The sequence below is a fragment of the Coffea arabica genome, chromosome 5c, assembly GCF_036785885.1.
Source record: "Coffea arabica cultivar ET-39 chromosome 5c, Coffea Arabica ET-39 HiFi, whole genome shotgun sequence".
Taxonomy (NCBI): Eukaryota; Viridiplantae; Streptophyta; class Magnoliopsida; order Gentianales; family Rubiaceae; genus Coffea; species Coffea arabica.
In genome coordinates, this window is record NC_092319.1 from 7262912 (window position 1) to 7275510 (window position 12599).

Genomic DNA, 12599 nt, shown 5'->3' on the forward strand with positions numbered 1-12599 from the left:
AACGTAAGCCATGTGGTAGTTTTGATGAGCAGCCAACAGAGGTCACAAACATCAAGTCTCATCCACATCAGGATCCTGAAGCAGCAAGGTGGGCAAGTTAGTACAAGCTGGGCCTTCACGGTTAAACTCCATATTGGATCAATCTATTGGACCGGCATATCCAGTTATGCATAGTACTATGCAAGTGAGTCCATTTAATTTAAACTATCATCCACAGGTTTCGTCTACTGAGCTTTGGGATTCCAATGGGACGCCTTACAATAGTGGAATTTCTCAATTTTTTATTGACCCATTTGACATGCTCGCAGATAGTAACCATTTGCACGGTTCATTTCGATCAATTGAAGATGCTTGTAATAATTTATCGTGAGAATTGTTATTTTGGTCCCTAATCTATCACTCATGCATGGAATTAGTTCCTAATCTATTATGCAAAGCAAATGTAGTCTCCAATTTATCCAATTTTACGCAAAAATACGCAATTGATGAATTCCTTCCAATTTCTAACGGAATGATGGCACGTGCAGTCATTGTCAACACTTAAAAGCATTTTTTTAACTCAAAAAATTCAGCACTTAAAACTGACTAATATCGACTAAAAGGAAAACTTGGGGACTGATGCTGCAATTTCAGAAACGTAGCCTTCTTCTCCAATATTTGATGGAAGAGCAACTAAAACAAAAGATTTGTACCTTCTGATAGGCTATTGCCGCAGCTTAGGAAACTTAGCTTCTAAAATTCCGTACTTGGAGAAATATCCGCATGTAAAGTAATTCAGCAAAGCTCCAAAACTCCACCGCTTATGAACTCAAAAGTTGACACGCCATCCCTTTGTTGGGATCCCCCAAAATCTCTAGTATGACTCCAACTAAACTATCCTTTCTCTCTCTGCTCACTGAAACGTCAATAAGATGAGAACCAGAAGATTTTGACTTTCCATTGGCTTTCAACTTCTTTTCGTCAATGCCAGCATTTGATATAACATATCATCTGTAATCCCATCGTCAATGGCTTCTGGATTTGATGGGAAATATTTGTCCTTGAAAGCAATTGCACGAGTACCAATTGTCACACAAATCCTATAATTAAAAAAAAATATTTTCTCCCAAAGCCCCCACCAACACTACCATTATTACTACCCTTCCTACTCTCATACTGCAAAATTCATCTTTCAATAATCTTCTTACTCATCACCTCATTCCGAAGCTCGTCATTCTCTAAGTTCCAATAATACCTCTCTTTTGATGACAAGTTTCTAACAAGCGCCATTTTCGAAGAATATTTCAAAGGGTGCCAATTGCTTGATCTTTGCACTGGAACCACATTAACAACCACCAGTTTGAGATTTCTCTGCATCCGAAATCAATATTTTCTAAAGCAGCGTGGTAATCCTTCAGTGCTAGATTAAACAAAGAAAAATCCAGTAAAGCAAGCACTAAAATGGGCCCAAGAACGTAACTGCAAAAAATTTTATAATTTTTGTGCCGTACTTCTCTGGTTCCTGGTTTTCGGTGGCTTGCCGATGATGGAAGCAAGGAAGCAGCTCTTCTCTGGCTTGTTCAGGGAAGAAGAGTAAGTTTTCAAATTTGCAACATAGTTGCCTAGTTTTCCTTTTCAGCCGATATTAGTCTATTTTAAGTGCTGAGTTTTCTGAGTAAACGAAAAAAAAAAAGATTTTAAGTGCTGGTATGTGATTGCGCATGCCATGATTCCATTAGAAATTGGAAGGAATCAGTCAATTGCCTACTTTTGCACAAAATTGGATAGATTGGGACTACATTTGCCTTACAAAATAAATTGGGGACTAGTTTGGCACATGAGTAATAGATTGAGGATCAAAATTACAATTCCTCCTAATTTATGGGCATCGCCAATTTCAACCCCCCAAGCCAGTTCTTTGCAATGGATTCTCTGTACCACACCCTGTCTCACATCCTATCCCATTCATTCTAAACTTGCCAAGTGTCCTTTTATAAACCAAATCCTAGAACAACCCAACTCGGACCATGTTTAATTAATTAACTGATTAATCGGGCAGAGAAACTTAATCTCTATAACCAAAATCAATTAAAATAAAAACCAAAAAAATAAAATTAGAGATTAAACAAGGGAAAAAAAAACCACGAAACCATGAAATTAGAATCCCATCAGAATATAATTTCTTCTCAAAAGCTTCCGTCAGATATCACTACTTATCCTTTCACCAGATATCACTCACAATTCAAATGCCTGGTGGCATGATTTCGGCCGATGATCATAAGCTATGTCCTCCGTCACGAAGTCGAAGGAAACTGTCCATGGAATCGTGCGCCGTGTGAAAGGTGGATCATCGCCATTCTTAATCGAGACTCAGGTTAAGCTCCATCTCGGAACCTTGTGGGGTTAGGAGTAAAGCATCCCAAGGTTGGCGCATCTCTAATAGCGTGGAGAAGCATTGGGAACCCCAATTTCTTTCTTCGGAGCCCTTTCTTCAGATTATGTGCTCTCAATGGGCAATTGGACGAAGCTCACCACCTGTTCGATCAAATGCCTAGGTGTCATGAATCATTTTTTCCATGGAATTCACTGATAGCCTCAACATCCTAGGATGGGCTTCCTCCAATATTCTAGAGAATTCTTTCACAATACTGCGATGGGCTTCCTCAAATCTTTTGGGCAATGTAGTTTTTTTCTTGCCTTTGTTTTCCTGCTATTTTCTTTGCCCATTATTCTGTCATTCGTATTTATTGTGTCTCCTTGCTGAAATTTGTTCTCAAATTATGGCTGTCATATATACTCATACTTCACTTGGCTAGTGCTTTGGAATTTTTTTTGGGTACTCTCTTCATTTTAGTACACACTGCCTTATAGATTACAGCTTTTGTGCATGGCAAGAAACTACTGCAGTTAAAGGCAGTCGGGGGTAACATATTTATCCCTATTTTTTTGTGGTTTATTGGCAGCAGAAGTAACTTATCATTGAACAGGGGCATTGGAGTGGTTCTGTTTCTTATCCTGCTTGGTTTACTAGTGTTTAAGATTGGGAATTTGTGTAAACCAGTGTCCTTGTTTCATGTGAATTTCCATATTAATTGAGCATTGAGATTCATTTGATGTTTGTATAAATCTATCATATGTTGTTTAAGCATCACCGTGAAATAAGAGTGATTTTTTGCACTTATGCATATCCATGCATGCATATAAAAAACATGAGAACGAAGGGGTGAAAGGATAAACCGTATAATAACAGAAGAAAATTTAGAAGATGATTGAATTATTTTGAGATCAAAGGACAATAGCTCAATGATGTCTCTGTTTTGCTTTTACCGTAAAACTAGTCCATTGCAGGGGAATCAACTTGTAGATCATGCTGCAGATGTTATTGTAACCATTATACTGATGATGTTCTTTTTAAGTATATTTTATACTCGAGAAGAGTTTTGGTTTTTTTTGGAGGGGGGAGATATTATGTATCATGATATATTTTTTTATGTACTTGTTACGATTGGTTTGATTTACAATGTCATGCTTTTACATTGGCAGGGCGGTGAGGGCTCTGATGATGATGAGGAAAAGAAACATCCCTGCAAGCATCACCACCACCACCACCACCGCAAAGACTATGATGATGAGTGAGCAAACTGGCAAGTGGAGGTCTGTTAGGGGTTCATGTTATTTCAATCCACTACTATTACTGAATAAGGGGTTGGCATGCTTCCCTTCAGTGTTCGCGTGTTTTAAGCATATATTCTTGCAGTATCTTTGAGAGGAAATAAATAGACTAGAGCTATGCAGACTCAAGTTAATTGTGTGTGAGATCGTCAGCCTTTTGCTTTGATTGTAAGATGATAAGTGAAATCCCAAATACCTGGGAAGGTGTTGTGGATATTCCCCTTGTCTGATTAAGTGCAGCTAAGATGTTTTTTCATGTCAAAGTTGAAAATTATTGGCTTTGGTCTCCATGGCTTGCTTTTGTGGCTTTAAAGTTTCGCGTTATGGTTTGATTCTGGAATTCTTCCATCTCGGGAATTTAGCAAGGGAAGAATGCCATGTTCTTGCAATGTCTGTCTAATGGTATTTTAAGATACGCTTTTCGCCATTGAATAATCTCCACAATGTCATGTACTTGAACGATCATACTCAACAGCTTGCTGTAAAATAATCGATTGTACATAAAACTACAAGGCGAGCAAGGGAGAGGGAGAGTGTAATCATACAAGGCCTGCCCATTCTAGTTAATTATGTCCTGCACGTCAATATAAATCTTGTATAGCAATTTTTTCATTCTAGTTCATTTTCTCTACAACTTTTAGCATTATTTGAATTTTGGCAGCATAATCATCAATTTCATTGTGCTCAAACCTTGGAATGAGGAAAACAAAAAATGGAATGATGTGTATAAAAATCTATGATCCCTCTTCTACAAGGGAACAGAAAGAAAAGAGTGGATAGATTCCGAGGTGCATAAATGTATAACTTCACACCATCCAAGTTTTTTGCACTGATCATTCATCTTTAGCAACTTGTTAATCAGTATCATCATATTTTTTCCCAGTTCTTGTGCCTACAAAAAACAAATGCTAAGTTAGCAAATGTATTGAATTATAAGTGTAACTTATCAAACTAATATATACAAGATTAAGTAATTAATCAAGGTTTTTTCTTACTTGGACAAAACTCATTGATGCATGCTGCTATGCTATTGAACTCGAAGACATCAAATCATAGCCTTGGTAGAAGTTAGGGTCCAACGTCTACCGAAAAAATAAGAAATAGAAGACCACCCTTCATTATAACAAATAGCTATAAACTTATAAAAGTATAATACTAGAAAAAATTAATATAAATAAGAACCAACATGCAAATAATGGTTGACATAATATCTACAAAAAGCATACTATTTACTTACTTGCAATAATTGTGTCATGTTTTTAGCATTTCGCCTATTGTAGATGTTTTCTATTGGAATTCCAAATTCCTGATATAATTAAAGAGAGACGACCACAAATTAAAATTTTCATTGAAAAAAGATATCGTTAATGTAGTTTAGTCATCTAAAGAATAAATTATTCAAATAAAAATTTAAAATGAATTACATATCAAATATGCTATACAAGACAAAAATGACGAATAACTATGCTTGCTGTGGTGGTAATTCTCGAACAAAACCTTGAATTGTACCAGAATCCATACTTGAATGAACAACATTATTTTCAAATTCCTACAATCATTTTTATCCAAATTATAAATAAGTATCCTAATACTATTTCTATACTCATCATTCATCATAGAACTAAGGAACCAAAAAAAAAGTAATAGTCAAACAATCAAATAGCATTGTTCACATAAACTAAATAAATTGTCTAACCTGTAATCTTTTTGATGAAGACTTCTCTTTCACCTTGTACTTGTGTTTCTTAGTAGCCATTTCTAGTGCACTTCTTGGTCTCTTGCTCGACTTGTAGGTGACTCTTTCTTTCACTTTGATGCCTTTTATTTTTTTATAGGCGATTTCAGATGGATTAGTGTCAACATCTTGATACACACTTTTATTTTCTTCAATACGCACTTCTTTCATTTTCTTTTTCCCTTGACAACATGCATCCATTTGTTCTAACATTTTCCAAAATCCATCTTTAGTAATTTAATAAGCTTCATCACATTCAGAAGCTTTTGTCATCAGCTGCATATATAGATAGGATAACTCTTTGTAACGAAAACTTAATTTTGCCTTTAACTCCATTTCCGGGCTACTTTCACTGGAAACATGTACATTTCCTGTTTTAGCTGCTTTTGTCCATCTCTTCAATATATATGCATCCGGAATTGTTACAATATTCAGAGTCATCAATATTTTTAGTGCATGTGAACACAAAAATCCAGCAAATTCAAATTTCTTACAACTACAAGAAATTGAATTTGTGGATGAATCATAAGTTACAAGATGATGGGAAGTCTTACCATATGGTGTAACTCTGTAAATCACTTAATTTCCTAATTCACCATCAACTTCCCATTTACAATCAATCCCTTTGCATAGCTCGTCCTTAAATTTTTCATACACTTCATGTGTGTATATATACTTGCTGCATGCTGTAAAATCTTACAAGGGAATATCATTGTCGGTGTACTTTGATTGCCTCTAAAATCTGCTACAGATTCATCATAGCGACGATCATCTAACAGCCTTTGGAAGTGTTCAAAAAATTCAAGTAAGTCATGTTTATAACTTACATACTTCTTTATGACACTGTTCATGGACTCACTTCATTGGGTTGTGGTCATATCAGCACAAAAGGTTTCTCTCCCATACACTAAAGCCCATTTCCCTTTTATATCAAACATTTTCTTCAACCACTTGTTGTCTTCCAGACCATCCATTTTTAACATTTCACTCCATTCTTCAAAAAAAATCATTCTCATTTTCATAGTCATATATGCAGTGACTAAAATCTGTCGCAAAATTTTGAAAATCTTTAAAGACATCAGCTAGATGTGTTGCTGCATTTTGATAGGTATGCCATATACATAAGCGGTGATACGTTGTTGGCCATTGAGAAGCGAAAGTCGTTGCCATTCTTCAGTCCTAGTTTGTAAGAATAGTTCTTGGTATTTTCCCTATCATAGCCTTAGCAAATGTGTCAAACAACCATTCAAATGTTCCAATTGTCTCATCATATAATAAAGCAGCCCCAAAAATAGTAGTTTGTTTATGATGATTTACACCAACGAATAATGTAGGCTTCTCGTTATTTTTGGGATCATGAACCAATATGGAAGCGGGGGCCATGGCATTACTGGAAGGTCTGCAACGCTCCGCTAGCTTTCACTCCCTACAAGTTGAAATGGACTCTTAGATATTGCTGAATATGGTGAATGGCAACGGAAGAGTACCTTGGAGATTATGGTATACTATCTCACGTATTCAATCCTTAGTTTTGGACCGCCAGGTGAATTTCACTCATGTCTACAAAGAAGCAAATGCAGTTGCAGATGGACTGGCATGCCTGGCAAGCTCCATGCGTGTCAGCCACAGTTTCCCTCCCTTCCCACTTAGTGACCATATACGGGGCCTAGCCCGCCTAGATAAGGTACAGATGCCTTATGTATGTTTGGCCTAGACTTACTGGCGGAATGCCAGCCGCTCTTCATGTACTTTAACCCTTTTTTGAATAAAATTTTTATTTAAAAAAAATAAGTTGTATCAAAACAAACCACCTCACCAAAATGAGCAAAATCTATTCTTATCTTTGCATCAGCCCAAAATATGTTAGTTATCAAGTCATCTTCATCTACTTGAATAGCATAAAAAAAATTTGGATCTTCTAATTGCATCCTTTGTATGTACTCTAAGACTCCTCCTGTGTCACCTTGCATCATTGATATGGATCTTTTGGATCGTAAGTAGTTTTTTAAATCATCTCGAATGAATCCAAGATTTTCTTGTCCACCAACTTGTTTCGACATCAGTTCAATCGATTGTTTTGGTGTAATTCCGCAACTTCGGACCATATCTATTTCAGCTTCGTGTGCCATTGTCACGTGTCTATGAGATCTGAATAAATGAGTTTTGCTTGGAGTTGATAGCTCATGATTATGTTCAACAACAAATTGCACAACACGGTATTTTCCAGCTTGTCTACAGCTGATTTTCGTCCTTGCACTACAATCACATCTTGTTTTTGGATGAGGACACTTAACAATCATATTGCATTTGTCTTTTGGCCTTTTTCCTTCACGGGAGCAGCAAAAAACCCTATCCAACATCAAATAACTATTTTTGTCTTTATGTCCCTTACTCAATCGAGTTCCAAAACCAGATGCTTTAGCATATTTTTGGTAAAAATTTTTGGCTGCTACTTCAGTATTGAATTCCATTCCAAGTTTCGGGACCAAGTCATCTGGTATAGCCAAAGGAAGAAAATTTTGATTTCCTTGATTGCCATCAGTAATACAAAGAGGTAAGGCATTATCATTTATCTCCTGCAAGTCAACATCTTCAAAGTCCAATTTACGACATGATTGAACTTCATGAGTAGGCAAATCATTCTCCATATTCCCCTAAAACCCAACAAATGACCTGTATCATGGACCTCAGGAAATGAAAAACAGAAAGAATTTGGATGCTAGTCACTGCAAGATGCATTACACGAAGAAAGTCAAACTAAAACACTAGAAAACTTGCTTGAAGAAATGTTGAAGGAAGCTTTGGCTCCACAACAATGCGCAGATATGATTCTATCTGCAATCCAAGAAAATGCAGACTCATTCTTCATTTAAAGGAAAAGTGTAATATCATAAGTGCTAACTAAAACATCGTTCTCTATTTCAGACTAAATTAGTAAATTAAGCATAAAAGCTCAGTCGAGAGTCAAAAGAAACAATTCCTAAACATTGAGTTCCCTATAATACAAACAGCCATGACTGCATTATTAACAAGCAAGTATCAATTGAGTAAAAAGCAATAACATGAATATTCCAATTGTTAGAGATACAATTCAAGAAATAAAGAGCTATATATTTAGTTCTTGCAGAAAGACACTTCCACGTAAGAAAAATTCATATCTCCATTTGCAGAAATACAGTTCAAGTCCAGTGCATCAACAGTTCATGTAGCATCTACTTCAATCATGAGATCTATCATAATATCATACTTTAGGTCTAGTCACCTAATTAACTTATTAGACACAAAGGGTCATGATTTGGCGTTCATGGATTACTGGAAAAACCATAAAGCCAATTCTTACTAACCAATGATCCAGAAAGCAAGGGGAAAACGTAAGCCATAGTCTACCAAACATTGTAGTGCATAGAGAACAATCACACCAACAGATCATTTCATAATCATCTACCTCAACAAGAAAAAAGCAACCCAAAAAAACCAAACAGGACAAAAAGTTGGTAGCTTTTTAATAGAATTGGGTATCTCCATGCAGACGGTAGGATGAGAATCTACGTCAATGGATTAACATCCCACGTCCTACACTGCGATTCTTAAGCTAGCTTCTGCAGAATATCTACACAATGACCCTAATTAAATTTACAAGCAACTTTTTTTGAATCTTCTGACTCTTCAAAGAATGAAACATAGACACACCCTTTAAACATTCCACCAAGGGCAGAAAGCTGAAATAAGCAAAGAAAAAAGTCGGACCCACCATAATGTACGACAACCCTTCATTATAGAAACATACGAAGAGACACATGCTACCTTAGCAACCCATCTTCAACCAAAAAGCCACCACAAAGGACTCATCTTTTATTTGACATATAAAAAGCAACAAGACACATCAACAGGTACAATACAAACACAAAAAGCACAAAAATTGTTGAACAAAAAACATCTTAAGCAAATAGATCTTCAATCAACAGAGACCCAAAAAAAGAAATCCCGAAACTTAACAACTGAGGAAAAGAGTAAGTATTTGAAGGAACCCATCAATCCCTTTGCATAAATTCTTTGAGTTGCCCACTGAGGAAAAGAGTAAGTATTTGAAGGAAAATTCACCTACTCCCACTGTTCCGTTAAAGACTAGCGTTAGTTTAGCAGAAAAGGTTTTTGGAGTGAAAGGATTTTCTTATGCATTGGTATTTCCCAGATGATGAAAGTGTTAATCTCTGGCCTGCTGCGTTGCGATGACTGTAACGGATGAAATTGTATTTTGATGGGATTCTGATTTCGTGGTTTCGTGATTTTTTTCCCTTGTTTAATCTCTAATTTTATTTTTTGGGTTTTTATTTTAATCGATTTTGGTTATAGAGATTAAGTTTCTTTGCCCGATTAATTGGTTAATTAATGTTAATTAATTAAACATGGTCCAAATTGGGTTGTTTTAGGATTTGGTTTATAAAAGGACACTTGGCAAGTATAGAAGGAGTGGGATAGGATGTGAGACAAGATGTGGTACAGAGGATCCGTTACGCCATTTCTTACACTTGTTTTCTTAAGGAGGACATAGTATGCATTAACGTGCTGGAACTTATAGTAACCAACACAGAAACACATGCAAGAAACATCACCCCTATGGATGTTGAATTGTATCCACATGCCGAATCATTTCATCAAGTCATAGAGGGAGCAAATATGTGTATCCGGGACCATTCACATCATCTGCTTCAGGATAGTAACTCAAGGTCTGCACTATAGGATGTTGGGATGCTTCATGAGCAGACGATATCACCTATGGGCACAAAAAGAAAGGCAGAGACAGAGGCTGAGCCTCTTTATAATTGTCAACATAGTCGAAGGATTCATCTGCCATCAATTAATGCTGGCCATATTCACCCATATCAGTCTTCTTCAACGTTTCAAGGCGAACTATCAGGAGGTGAACCTGATTCTTTAAATACTTCAGTTTATGCAAGTATGGGCATTTTCGATGGGGGCTTTCAGGTGGCTCTCCCACAACAACCACCTCAACAGCCATGAGGCTACTTAGCTGGAGCTGTAGGGGAATGGGTCGACCCCTAACAGTTCAACTTTTGACTAACTTGACCCACTCTCATGCTCCCAATGTCTTATTCCTTATGGAAACAAAATGTAATTCTAGGCTTATTGTTAGTTGGTTGGAAGCACCCTACTTTTTCACTTGGGATTTTGTACCCTGGCACTCCTACGGAGGAGGGGGATTGTGTCTAGCCTGGCGTGGAAATGTTTCGCTCAAGATCTTATCTAAAGATATTAATTACTTTTATGTGCAAGTTTTTGAGGTGACAGGATCCACTTGGATTCTATTCCTTATCTATGGACATCCTAAATTACATTACAGGCAAAGTATCTGGGATGTAGTGCAATCCAAGTTATTAACCTATAACCAACCTTTTGTTAAAGTGGGAGATTTTAATCAAATTCTAAACAACCATTACAAGTTAAGCTTTTGTCAAAATTCCATACGAGGTGCTGAGCGTTTCCAAGCTTTCTTATTCACTCTTGGCCTGTCAGAGTTGTAGCATTTGGGTGTCTGGTTTACTTGGACAAATTCGAGATCCGGTTCACGTGTCACATATGAGCGGCTAGACAGAGCTTTTGTCACCAAGTCATGGTTGTAGATGTTTCCAAATGCAATACTGCGCAATCTTCTCGTAATGCGTTCCAATCATGGACCTCTTATTTTGGATACTAGATTCATGTTTAAGAAACCTGTCAGAAAATTAAAATTTGAATCTTATTGGGTAAGAGACTCCAATTGTCAAGCCATTGAGCAAAGAGTGTGGTGGCACCAAGAATTATCAAATTCGGAAATCAAATTCAAGAAGTAACTGATTTGTTTCACTACACTTTAACTCATCTGGACCATTGGAACCGACTTTCTTATAGTAATCTTGACAACAAGATTCATCAAGCTTAGTCACATCTGCAATGGCTCCAAGGCCAAATAAATGATCTGGATCAAACTCATTATGATAAATTTTTAAGGACATATCTGGATCATCTGTTGGAGTGTAAACAGGATTATTGGGCCCAGAGATCAAAATCCGATGGATGCTACATGGTGATAGAAACACTGCCTTTTATCATAAATGAGCGAACAAAAAATAAGCTCGGAATACTATCCTCCAACTTTTAAATGATGAAGAAGAGTGGGTTTTCTAATCTAGTCAAGATTAATTTGGAACAATCGCAGGAATGGTTGAACAAATTTGCAAATATCTTGAACTGCATGAATACTCGTTTGAGCGATGAGGAAAGAAGGTTGCTACAACAGTAGTTTTATCCATATGAGGTATAGCTAGCAGCTTTTCAGATGAGTAAATGGAAGGCATTAGGGCCTAATGGAATTCCAGCAGGTTTCTTTCAACATTACTGGGACATAGTGGGTCCGAAAGTCATGAAAGCTGTGCTAGAGTTCCTTCATGATGGCCACACAAGAGAATTATGGAATCATACTCATATTGTCCTTATTCCTAAAATTCCTAACCCAAAGAATATATTTGACTTTCAGCCTATAAGTCTTTGTGATGTTTTCTATAAAATTGTTACAAAAATGCAGGTAAATCGTATGAGACAGATTATCCCTCGGTTAGTATCCATTTACCAAAATGCATTTGTGCCAGGGAGATTAATTTCAGACAATGTACTTATAGCTCATGAGGTGCTAGAGTTTATTAGGAAGAGAAAGACAGGGAAGACATATCCTGTAGCTCTGAAATTGGATATTAGCAAAGCATATGATAAAGTCTCCTGGGAATTTCTGGTGGCTGTGCTTTTCAAGATGCATTTTCCGGAATCTTGGGTTAGAATCATAACTCAATGCATTCTTCAGTGTCATATTCGATACTTATTAATGGCACTCTATCACCAATTATCTACCCGAGCCGTGGACTTCGTCAAGGATGCCCTTTGTCGTCATATCTTTTCATTCTTTGTCAACAAGCTTTATTTTTGGTATTAACGATGATAGTAGACACAAATTGATGCCCTGCAATAAAAGTGTGCCGGTTTGGACCTTTTCTGTTGCATTTAATGTTTGCTAATGACACCATGGTATTTTTCAAATGTTCCATTGAAGCTGCAACAGAACTTCGCGGACACCTTGACAAATATTGCCAAGCTTCAAGTCAAGAATTAAACTTTGCAAAGTCTAGATTGGTGTTTAGTCCCAATGTTCCTATAGAACTAA